Source organism: Anser cygnoides, chromosome 17 (genome assembly GCF_040182565.1).
Source record: "Anser cygnoides isolate HZ-2024a breed goose chromosome 17, Taihu_goose_T2T_genome, whole genome shotgun sequence".
NCBI lineage: Eukaryota > Metazoa > Chordata > Aves > Anseriformes > Anatidae > Anser > Anser cygnoides.
In genome coordinates this window covers 15680987-15693358 of record NC_089889.1, presented here as the reverse complement: position 1 = coordinate 15693358, position 12372 = coordinate 15680987, and the positions used below count along the sequence as shown (strand labels likewise).

General features: G+C 45.0%; 1 long non-coding RNA gene across 1 annotated transcript in view; it reads left to right on the top strand.

Moving 5' to 3' along the window:
- Positions 1 to 10789, top strand: part of LOC125181325 (uncharacterized) — a 28727-nt gene extending 17938 nt beyond the window's left edge. Inside the window, exons 6-7 of the long non-coding RNA XR_010825498.1 lie at positions 220 to 2790; positions 7914 to 10789. This is a non-coding gene — a long non-coding RNA (uncharacterized lncRNA). The remainder of the gene's footprint in view (positions 1 to 219; positions 2791 to 7913) is intronic.
- The last annotated feature ends 1583 nt before the right edge of the window (positions 10790 to 12372 follow it).

Genomic DNA, 12372 nt, shown 5'->3' with positions numbered 1-12372 from the left:
TGTGCTTCAACACACCTAATACAATTCACTTGTGGTATTACCAAGCCTCTTAAGTGCTTTTTCCCTAAGGTTATTTTCTTTTTTTCATGAAAACTTACTTATCAGGCATACTTTAAGGCCACTGTCTTATGTTATGTTCCCTCCTCCCTCTTTTCCTTGCAGTGTTTATCATTTCATGGCCATTTCTGAGCTCTCTTTAATAAATTCCCTTGTTTGCAGCTGCTTGGTATAGAGTGCAAAACCTGGCACCCAGAATTGTCTTCAATTCCTGAGGACAGAGAATGGAGCTTTTAAATGAGAACAGAGGACAGCAAATTACCAACAGCAACATATGAACTGCAAATAATGAATAATGAAAAGCAAATATTTGGTGAGGCACGCATGCACGTGCGCGCACACACACCACAATTCATGAATGAATAAAAGCAAACAGCCACTCCCGAAATACCTCAGCAAACAAAACCGGTTGACATAAATATTTGCAAATAGCACATCAGAGGCTGAGCCAGAGGGGTTTGCAAACATGGCCTGAAAACACGCAGACAGCCCTGCATGTAGATTTATACCTGGCACTTCTTTCTTCTTCTCACCAGTTACATCCCTCCCTTCCTCTCCAGGAAAGCCATTGCCAGTCTTTGTTCTTCTTTGCTTGACTCCCCAAGGAAGAAATTCCCAGTCCATAATGCCAAACTTCACGAAAAACAGGAGGCAGAGGGATGAGATTATCAAGAGCATCAGTGGGAAAGCACAAGGCTGATCAGGCAAGACCTCATGAGGCTGAGGTGGGTGTACTGGAATGGACATTTTTCCAGTAAAAAGTACAAATTGGATTTGTCGTAATTGAACTTTGATTGCCAAAATGCCCATGCTTTGTCAGCAGCACTGACGGACTGGCTTCCCATCAGCTGGTACTTTCTGGCCATCCAGGCCTCAGCCTTGCATGTCACTGCCTTGCAGGGCTGCCTTAACTAAAAGAACCAGAGGTACCCTGACTGTTGAATGCGTAAAGATCAATTCTTAGGGGTTTCTTTCGGCATTTGACTTTCAGCCTAGTAGAGTCATTGGGAAAGTGTTGTTTGAAGTGACATTTCTGGGCTAGTGCCCACACGGATTACCAAAGCTGGCAGAGACTCTCTGACCCTCTCCACCCTGCCTGCACTTTATGTCCCCTAATTACAAGGTCTACGCACAGCTCTCATGTGCCAATTGGGCTCGTTTCAGAACATCCCTTCTTGTCAACATCAGTCTCACTGGAATACCAGTTCACAAAGATGGGAAGAGCCATGGGGAGATGTTGGTTGTCCAAAGCTGTGCCCCGCTCCACGGCCAAAAGTGGCATTGCAAGCCCGGGGACGCATTTCTGCAGGCAGGCTGCCTGCTTCTGCAGCAGCATCCTGCCTTCTGCTTTAGGTCCAGATTCCGGATGCACTGTGATTCAGGATGCACCGCTGTTTGGGCAGAGCATCAGCTTTTTCTCTCACACTTTGCAGATGATAATTAATGAGGCTGTTGCTATTATGATTTGTTCTGAAAATGAGAAAGTTCAGATAAACAGAGGTGTGGTGTCTCAATTTTCTTGATACTTTTTTCAAATGTGTGTTTCCACTGACTAAACTGTGCAGAGAGTTGAAGCTGTGTGAGGAGCACAAGGGACATACAAAGCAGAGAATGAGCACAGATCACAGCAGAGGATGTTATTTGTGATTTCTTCCATCTTGCAGTGACCCTGTGATCAGCTTGTCAATGCTCTTCGCTAAAAAAATCTGCTAGCTGTAATGGGTAAAGCCTTGTTTGTTCATTAAATATTGCTGATGGGAAGGTTTTCAACGATTAACTGCTTATACCCCCAATATCCTGTTGAAGGAAAAAACAAGTATAGGAATTTCCTGTTAAGTTAACAATTGCAGTAGAAACCAGCTCCAAAAAAAAAAAAAAAAAAAAAAAAAGGGAAGGGGCACAATGGCATTCCCCCCCCTGCGTGGGAACACACATATCAGCAGCAAAGTCACGACCCCAACGCAGAGGAAGACGACGATCTTCATCCTCACGACCACCAGAGGACTGACGAAGACCCCCTAGCAACAGGCCTTGCAGTGTAAGAAGACACCAGGATGTGCCACTAAAAACCCGGAACCACAAGACTATAAATCGAGACTCTGGTGGGCTTAGGGGTGCGCGCCGTTGGCGGAGCAGGAGACTCCCCGGCCGCCCAGCGCTGTTTTATTTATCGCTGCTTGCTGAATTGCTCAAATAAATTAAAATTCGGTCTACCTTACCCACGATGTGTCGGGAATGATTTTTACCAAATTAATTTATAACACTAGCTTTCTGTGGGTGGCAGTCAAGTAACAATTTTTGTTTCTCTCCTCCTTCCTTACCAAAAGAAAATATTTTTTGGGAACATGCCTGAGTTTCAGACATCTAAAATTGTCTCAAAATTCCACATTTCACAATGTGAATTTTGTCTCACTTTTATCTCACTTTATAGGGCCTTCATTTTAATACTATTATTTTATAGAGCAGTAATAGAGTGGCAGAACGTGTATGGCTGTCAATGTCATACAGAATTTTTAACATTTATAACAAATTGGTGCCGTGACTCGGATAGTGGTAGCTTGGCTGGATCCCTCCCAGGGGAGGCGCGCCCCGCTGATTCTGCGGTCCCTGTCTGGAGGTCCCCAAGCCAACGCACCTCTACCAACGAACCTAAAGTTCCAGCGACAAGTAAATAAACAACCGGTAACCCCTTAATCTTTGTGCACGAAGCTCCGAACGAAGACTCAGGAGTGAGTAAGTATAGGCCGGTTATCCGTTCGGTTGGGGTTGGGAATCCCAGAGTGTGCCTGTGTGAGACGTCCAATCAAGGACGAAGCGAGTGCGGACTCCCTGGTAGTGCGGTTCCCACCTCCCGCGAGGGACTGGGCCACGAACGGGAGGTGAAGTCTGTGTGTGCGTGTGAAGGCACTCTGGAAGATGGGACAGAAGAAGAGCAAGTCTTCTGGTCCCATGGGTGGGTCGGAACCTAAGGTTAGGTTGCCCCCGATACCACTGGAAAGCCCGTTAGGGTTAATGATTAAACATTGGAATGATTACCCCTCTAGGCGGGGTAAGGACAAAGTTAAGATGATACATTATTTTATGGAAGTTTGGGGTGGGAAGCGAATTAGGAGTGACCCATTATATTGGCCAGTGTTTGGATCCCTTGAGGATTGGATCTGTCAGGCTCTAAACATTTATGTGAATTCGAAGGAGCCTTTCAGCCTAGAGGAGAGTGAGTATGCACACTTATGGATAGGATCTGAGACCCGAGCCAATTTGTACCCATTAAAAGAAAAAGGGGGGAGGAAAAGGAATGAACGAAGTGAGGAGGAAGTCCCACTTTCACCCCCTCCTTATTTATCTCCTTCTCCACCTCCAACTCCCCCTACGGCTCCGAATTACCATACTGATTCTGATTTGACCACGGACACCCCTCGGAGTACTAGACGGGTAACTCGGAGCCAAACTAGAAATCGAGAAGATGGGGGTAGACTATATCCCCTAAGAGAGATTGCAATGGGAGGGCCCCAGCCCAGCATGGGATATGTCTCCATCCCCCTAAATACGGGAGACGTCAGAGAATTCAAGAAGGAAATGGGAAATCTATTAGAAGATCCTCTTGGAGTCTCTGAGCGAGTAGACCAGTTCTTGGGGCCTAATGTTTACACCTGGGAAGAACTCCAGGCCATTTTAGGTATATTATTCACTGCAGAAGAGAGGAACATGATCCGGAGGGCTGGAATGCGAATATGGGACCAGCAACACCAGCAGGGTCCTGCGGGAGACCTTAAATGGCCCCTACAGAGGCCTAACTGGAATAACCAAAATGAACAAGATAGGGTTTATATGCAGGATTTAAGGACTATTATTGTACAAGGTATAAGGGAGTCAGTCCCTAGAGGACAAAATATAAATAAGGCCTTTAGTGAATATCAGAAGAAGGATGAAACTCCCACAGAATGGCTGGAGAGATTAAGGAAGAATCTCCAGCTTTATTCGGGACTGGACCCTGGTACACCGGTGGGACAGGCCCTGTTAAAAACGCAATTTGTGGCAAAATCATGGGGGGGATATCAGGCGGAAATTAGAAAAATTAGAGGATTGGCAGGATAGAGGGATGGATGAACTGCTGAGAGAAGCTCAGAAGATATATGTGCGCAGAGAAGAAGAGACTCAGAAAAGGCAGGCCAGGATTCTAGTGGCAGCGGTCCGGGAAGGACAAAAAGGGTCCCCCCCTTGCCCGATGGGTGTTCCGCTACTACGAAAAAGACCCCCGAGGAGCCAGAGGGATCAGAGGGATCTAGGACAAATAGAATGTTTTTATTGCCAAAATAAGGGACATGTGAAAAAGGACTGCAGAAAACGCTTACAAGACGAGCGAATGTTTAAAGATTAGGGGAGTCAGGGGCTCCATCTGCTGGGGACTTCTGGTATAACGGAGCCCTTGATAAAATTGAAGTTAGGTCCCCAGCATCAAGAAGTGGAGTTCCTTGTGGACTCTGGGGCAGAAAGATCGACTGTCCAAATGGTACCCCGGGGATGTCAACCTTCCTCGGAGAAATTACAGGTGATAGGAGCAAAAGGAGAGCCCTTTAGGGTCTCAGTAATAAAAGGGGTGGAAATAGAGACCCCAGCCCAAAGTTGCACAGGATCCTTTTTATTAGTACCAGAAGCTGAATATAACCTGTTGGGAAGAGACTTAATGGTTAAGCTAAAAATTAATTTGGAGGTGAAAAATAAAGGGATTGAAGTTAAATTATATGCCCTCACAGTAGAGGATGAGGCAAAAATAAATCCCAAGATATGGTATTCCCCCGAATCAGTAAGCTGCTTAAATATTAGTCCCTTTGAAGTCACTATCAGGAATCCTGAGATTCCCATCAGGGTAAAACAATACCCAATGTCTCAAGAAGGCAGGGAGGGGCTGCACCCAGTAATCAAGAGGTTACTACAACAGGGATTACTGGAGCCTTGCATGTCACCTCATAACACTCCTATATTACCTATCAGGAAACCGGATGGCTCTTATCGGCTAGTCCAAGATTTGAGAGAAGTCAATAAAAGAACAATAACCAGATTTCCTGTAGTAGCTAACCCACATACTTTGCTAAGCCAGCTGTCCCCAGTGCAGAGATGGTATAGTGTCATAGACCTAAAAGATGCGTTTTGGGCATGTCCTTTAAAAAGGGAATGCAGGGATTATTTTGCTTTCGAGTGGGAAGACCCTGTAACCCATCGGAAACAACAATTAAGATGGACTGTGCTTCCCCAAGGATTCACGGAATCACCAAATCTATTTGGTCAGGCATTAGAACAAGTATTAGAGAACTATGAACCGAATCCTGAAGTAACCTTAGTCCAATATGTGGATGATTTGTTGTTAGCAGGAGAGAGTCAGGAGGCAGTCAGAACAGAAAGTATCAAGCTACTAAACTTCTTGAGCTTAAAGGGACTAAAAGTATCAAAGTCAAAATTACAATTTACGGAGGAAGAGGTGAAATATTTAGGACATTGGCTAAGTAAAGGCACTAAGAAACTAGACCCTGAACGAGTAAATGGGATTTTGTCACTACAAGCGCCAAAAAGCAAAAGACAAGTTAGGCAGCTGCTGGGATTGTTAGGATATTGTCGGCAATGGATTGAAAATTATAGTAGTAAGGTGAAGTTTTTGTATCAGAAACTGGTTGGGGAAGGATTAATGAAATGGAGCCAAAGCGATGAGCAAAGCCTGATAGACTTAAAAATGGATTTAGTGAACGCTCCCGTGTTAAATTTACCCGATGTGAAGAGACCCTTTTATCTATTTATTAACACAGAGGAGGGGACAGCGTTCGGGGTCTTAACTCAAGACTGGGCGGGAAAAAAGAAACCCGTGGGATATCTTTCTAAACTTTTAGACCCTGTGAGTAGGGGATGGCCCACCTGTCTCCAGGCAGTGGTTGCGGCTGCGCTCTTGGTGGAAGAAGCACATAAAATCACCTTTGGGGGCGAATTAAGAGTATTGTCACCTCACAATATAAGGGGGATCCTGCAGCAAAAGGCTGACAAATGGATAACTGATGCACGGCTCCTGAAATATGAAGGCATCTTAATCTCCTCACCTAAATTGGAGCTTGAAACGACAGCTCTACAAAACCCGGCGCAATTCTTATATGGGGAACCAAAAGGAGACATATCCCACGACTGCTTGCGTAATATAGAAGAACAGACAAAAATTAGGCCAGACCTAGAGGAGGAGGAACTGGCCGAAGGGGAGAAGCTGTTTGTGGATGGTTCGTCCAGGGTGGTCGAGGGAAAAAGGAGGTCAGGATATGCAATTATCAATGGAGAAAACTTCTTTGTAATAGAGTCAGGACCTCTGAGTCCCAGTTGGTCGGCCCAAGCATGCGAACTATATGCAGTATTAAGGGCCCTACAAATGTTAAAAGGTAAAATTGGAACCATATATACTGATTCCAAGTATGCTTTTGGGGTAGTGCATACTTTTGGAAAAATTTGGGAAGAAAGGGGCCTAATAAACTCTCAAGGTAAGGGATTGATTCATCAGGAATTGATCACTGAAATTTTGCAGGCTTTGAGAGGGCCAATAGGAATAGCAGTAGTACATTTGAGAGGACATCAAAAGGGATTGAATCCACTAGTTAGGGGAAACAACCTAGCTGATCAGGAAGCCAAAAGGGCAGCGCTGATGATGATATATACCAAGGAGAATCAGAAAGATTGCCCATCTTGTGGGAAGGATTTAACCGAGTTCCCCTGTTATGATTGTTGGAAGGATTATGGAACAGAGGCAGTGCACTGTAGATGTAACAACCCTCAATATAGCTACTGCCATCTCCATGGGGAACAACATTTCATCCTCAGCTTTACTGTGCAAGAGAAAGACAAATTAACTCAAATGGGTGTGAAGGAAATAACTGAAGGTAAATGGGAACTCCCTGATGGCCGAGAGGTTCTCCCGAAATCTTTGGCCCTGAGGGTTATGCAGAACTTCCACGAAAAAACTCACTGGGGAACTCAAGCGCTGGTGGACCAATTTGCTACGAAGTATATGTGTATTGGTATATACAATATCGCTAAGAGAATAGTTAATGAATGTATGATCTGCCAAAGAGTAAATAAGCAACAACTAAGAGAGAGGCCTTTAGGGGGAAGAGAATTAGCCCATAGACCATTTGCTAGAATTCAAATAGATTTCACAGAGCTGCCAAAGGTGGGACGATATAAATACTTACTGGTAATGGTTGACCACCTAACTCATTTTGTGGAAGCCTTTCCAGTAGCCCAAGCTACAGCTCAGACGGTGATAAAGATACTGTTGGAGAACATAATCCCTCGATATGGATTGATTGAGGCAATAGACTCTGACAGGGGGCCGCATTTTGTCTCAAAATTAGCCAGAAACACTCTCTCCTCTCTGGGGACCAAATGGGAATATCACACCCCGTGGTATCCACAAAGTTCGGGAAAGGTAGAGAGGATGAATGGGGAAATAAAAAAACAATTAACCAAGTTGATGATAGAAACAAAAACCTCATGGGTAAAATGCCTTCCATTGGCTTTACTAAACCTAAGAACCCAGCCCCGAGCAGATGTAGGAATCTCCCCTTTTGAGATGTTATACGGGATGCCATATGATTTAGAGCTCCCAGCCGATCACCCTCAGCTGGAAGAGTCCCAAATACAATCATATGTAGTACCACTTATGATTAGGAGGAGGCAGCTGCGCGAAAAGGGATTAGTGGTACAACGCCCCCCTCTAGAGATGGCCATACACAGGATCAAACCAGGAGACCAGGTTCTGATAAAGTCCTGGAAAGAGGCCTCCTTAACTCCTCGTTGGGAAGGACCCTACCTTGTTCTACTTACCACAGACACAGCTATCCGGACAGCAGAGAAAGGATGGACTCACGCCAGCCGAGTTAAAGGACCAATACCGGAGGAGCGGTGGAGAGTGACCAGCCGACCTGGAGATTTGAAGCTGATCCTGCAAAAAGGGACTGATGGGCGAATTCGCGATCGTATGACTCATAACCCTCTCTAAGGAATAAACAGGTTCATTGTAAATGGGAACTGGGAAGTAGGGGAGGGGAAATTCCTTAATGTGCCAAACCCCATACATCAGTAGGGTAACGTGCCTAAGGAGGAGTGAGTAACTGGGACTGGGAGTGGCTGGAACAGGAAAGACGGTACCTAGGCCCCTGAAGATTACTCTTGCTGCCGTGAAGAAAGTAAACCCCGCTGCTTGAGGCAACCAAGTAGGCGGGCGAGGCAGAGGGGTACAATGGTGGGGCAGATTATGTGGTACCCACCTCTATTTTGGATAATGGGATCTGGCCGAATGAACTGCCCTGGTACCCACCGTGACTCGAAACAACCTCCCCAGAATTATAAATGGACGTTGCCCTTCTGGTGTATGTTGGTGCTACCTCTCTTACTGAATATCCCCTGTCCAGCTGGAGCTGACGGGGGATATTTGCACCAGCCCTTTAGGTGGAGTTTAATTAGGTGGGAGGACCAAACTATCATTAAACAAGTAACTACGGCGGGTGCACCCAGTTTTCTCACATCCCTTTGTCAACTGGCACCCATAAGTCCGTGTCTGAACCAAATAGGTTTCTACTTCTGCCCTAGCTCGAACCCAGGAAGGGGATACTGCAATTATCCCAACTCCTACTATTGTGCTTATTGGGGTTGTGAAACAATTGCTTCAGATTGGAGTCCTGGAGCGGGGAGGGATAAGTTCCTAACTGTAGGATATGGACCCTATGGATGTAGGCCTCCGAGCCGAGACTGGAGTGGAGGGATCCGAATGCCCTATGGAGATTGTGAACAACTGTATGTTAATATAACGAATCCAACTGACCCAGCCTGGTTTACAGGGAAAACGTGGGGTGTGAGATATTGGGAACCTGGAGCCGATAGAGGAGGTTTAATATTTATAAAAAAGGAGGTTGTACCACCGGAACCTGAATCGATGGGACCCAACCCGGTATTGAACCCAAGTTTGGATAGAGAGGGTATCAAGAATAATACCAGGAATGTCACTGTTAATAATGACCCTATTGTCCAGAGTCTCGAGAACGACAACGGGAAAAATTCCCTGTGGAAATTAATGCAGGTAAGCTACCAGCTGTTAAACGCCACCAGCCCTAATCTGACTGAGCGGTGCTGGCTCTGTTATGGGGTAAGGCCGCCCTTTTATGAAGCTGTAGGGGTCAATGAGAAGGCCCGGCGGATAAATGGATCCAATCCCTTGCAATGTACGTGGGGGAAAGAGAGTCAGGGCATAACGATGACCCAAGTAACTGGGAAGGGGAGATGCGTGGGACAAGTCCCGCCCGATAAAATGCACTTGTGTGCAAATCAAACTAATGTCGGAAGTATAAAAAAAACGGCGAAATGGTTATTACCTGCAGAGAATGCTAGGTGGGTATGCTCAAAGACGGGAGTTACCCCTTGTGTATCCCTGGACTTGTTCGATGAGTCTGTAGAATTCTGTGTTCAAGTAATAATTATTCCAAAGATACTCTACCACCCAGAGAGTTTTATGTATGACAATCAGATCAATCAAGAACACCATTTGACAAAACGGGAACCAATTTCCACATTGACCGTGGCTACCCTAATAATTTGGGGGGGTGCAGGGGTAGGCACAGGGGTTGCCTCATTAATCAAACAAGGAAAAGAGATCACCTCTCTGAGAGCGGCTGTGGATGAAGATTTAGCCAGAATTGAAAAATCTATCAGTGCTTTAGAAAAATCTGTAAGATCGTTATCCGAAGTAGTATTACAGAATCGCAGAGGACTAGATTTATTGTATTTACAACAAGGAGGGTTGTGCGCCGCACTCAAGGAGGAATGTTGTGTATATGCTGACCATACTGGAATTGTGAGAGATACCATGACCAAACTTCGAGAAGGATTGGAAAAGAGAAAAAGAGAGCGGGAGGCCCAACAAAGCTGGTACGAGTCCTGGTATAATCACTCGCCGTGGCTCACCACTCTGTTGTCAACAATAGCTGGCCCGCTGATTTTATTAACCCTAGGACTAACGTTTGGTCCTTGTATCCTTAACAAAGTCATAGCTATTGTTAAAGGGAGACTGGAGGCTGCTCACCTGATGCTTATGAGGACAAAGTACGAATCGATAAATGATAGACCCCTACTAGAGGAAACATTAATCCTGAGTCAATTAGAACTAAATAGATTTAATGAACAAAATGATACAGAGAAAAAGGGGGAATTGTAATGGTTAAAGCCTTGTTTGTTCATTAAATATTGCTGATGGGAAGGTTTTCAACGATTAACTGCTTATACCCCCAATATCCTGTTGAAGGAAAAAACAAGTATAGGAATTTCCTGTTAAGTTAACAATTGCAGTAGAAACCAGCTCCAAAAAAAAAAAAAAAAAAAAAAAAGGGAAGGGGCACAATGGCATTCCCCCCCCTGCGTGGGAACACACATATCAGCAGCAAAGTCACGACCCCAACGCAGAGGAAGACGACGATCTTCATCCTCACGACCACCAGAGGACTGACAAAGACCCCCTAGCAACAGGCCTTGCAGTGTAAGAAGACACCAGGATGTGCCACTAAAAACCCGGAACCACAAGACTATAAATCGAGACTCTGGTGGGCTTAGGGGTGCGCGCCGTTGGCGGAGCAGGAGACTCCCCGGCCGCCCAGCGCTGTTTTATTTATCGCTGCTTGCTGAATTGCTCAAATAAATTAAAATTCGGTCTACCTTACCCACGATGTGTCGGGAATGATTTTTACCAAACTAATTTATAACACTAGCTTTCTGTGGGTGGCAGTCAAGTAACAATTTTTGTTTCTCTCCTCCTTCCTTACCAAAAGAAAATATTTTTTGGGAACATGCCTGAGTTTCAGACATCTAAAATTGTCTCAAAATTCCACATTTCACAATGTGAATTTTGTCTCACTTTTATCTCACTTTATAGGGCCTTCATTTTAATACTATTATTTTATAGAGCAGTAATAGAGTGGCAGAACGTGTATGGCTGTCAATGTCATACAGAATAACTGAATAAAATCTGTTAAGTTCTATATGTTTTTATCCATTTTTATTTTATTTTCAAAACCATTGAGAACCGTCTGCTTTTTCCCAGAGGAAGGTGTCTCCTGGTCACTGGGACAAGTCAGGCTGAAAGGCACAAAGTAGTCTTTGGTGTCATAATTCAGGCTCAGCTCCTCTCCCTCCAGCATCTAATAACATCTCTTTCATCCTTCCCCACAAGCCCTTTCATTTTGCTCATTAACTTAGCAGCTTTGGGCTGTCCCATTCTCATTTTAATGAGATCTTTCTTTACACTGATAGATAAACCTGTGTACATTAGGTTCATGAGAGCCTGGTCCGAAGCCCCTGATGAGGGCTGATTCCAAATGATGCTCTGTGCCCCAGGAAAGTAATATCACTCAATGTGATCAACACTTGGCTTGAAACAACACCAACATCTCTCTGCCCTTCATTTATGAGTCTGTGCCAAAGCATTCAGCAGGCTATTTCCAGGTCTACTGTTAAGGGCAGACCCCCTCCTTTTAGGATTTACACTACTTCACCCTGGCCTTTGCTTTGAGCACAACAGCCCACCACACATAAACACTGGTTCTGCATAAAGTCCCAATGGCAGGCGTGGCAGCGTTTTCCATCATGATTTACTGTTTACTCACCATGTCCTCTGAAGGCTGTGACTGGCAGCTCCATCATAAGGAGAGCCATGAGGTGGCGAGTCACCAGTTTAACTCTGGAAAAACTGGACTTTTCTGAACAAATTCCTCCAGCTGGTTCCCACTGGAAACGAAAGCCATCCTGGTGCCTGTGGTGTGTATGAAGGGACTGTCCTGGGGTGCTTGTGATGCCGGTGGGGAGCAGGATCTCAGGGGATGGAGAAACCCAGCACAGGATGTGGAAAACTTGATGGCACCTCTTGGGGTACCTGGCCCCTAACCCTTGCCCAGGCTCTGTGAGGCAGCAACATGGCACTACAAACCTCAGTTACAAGCCAGGATTAAAAGGCTTTACAAAAATTCATCATGTGATACCACTTCAAGGTAAGCCTTTTTAAAAACAAACAAACAGACAAAAAAAACACCAGATTTATGGAATATATTGGTCTTCCTCTATGGAGACTGATAGTTATTTGATAAGAAATTAATCAAATTTGTCTGACATGATTTACGTCTTGCAAACTCAGTCTGACTCACACCTTTCAAAAAACACTTTCCTACATGTATCCTGAAGGTACCCAAAGACAACAGTTTCTTGAGTTTCTTTTCACAGGGGTTTGGCACCAGGCTGGCAACTTGCTGT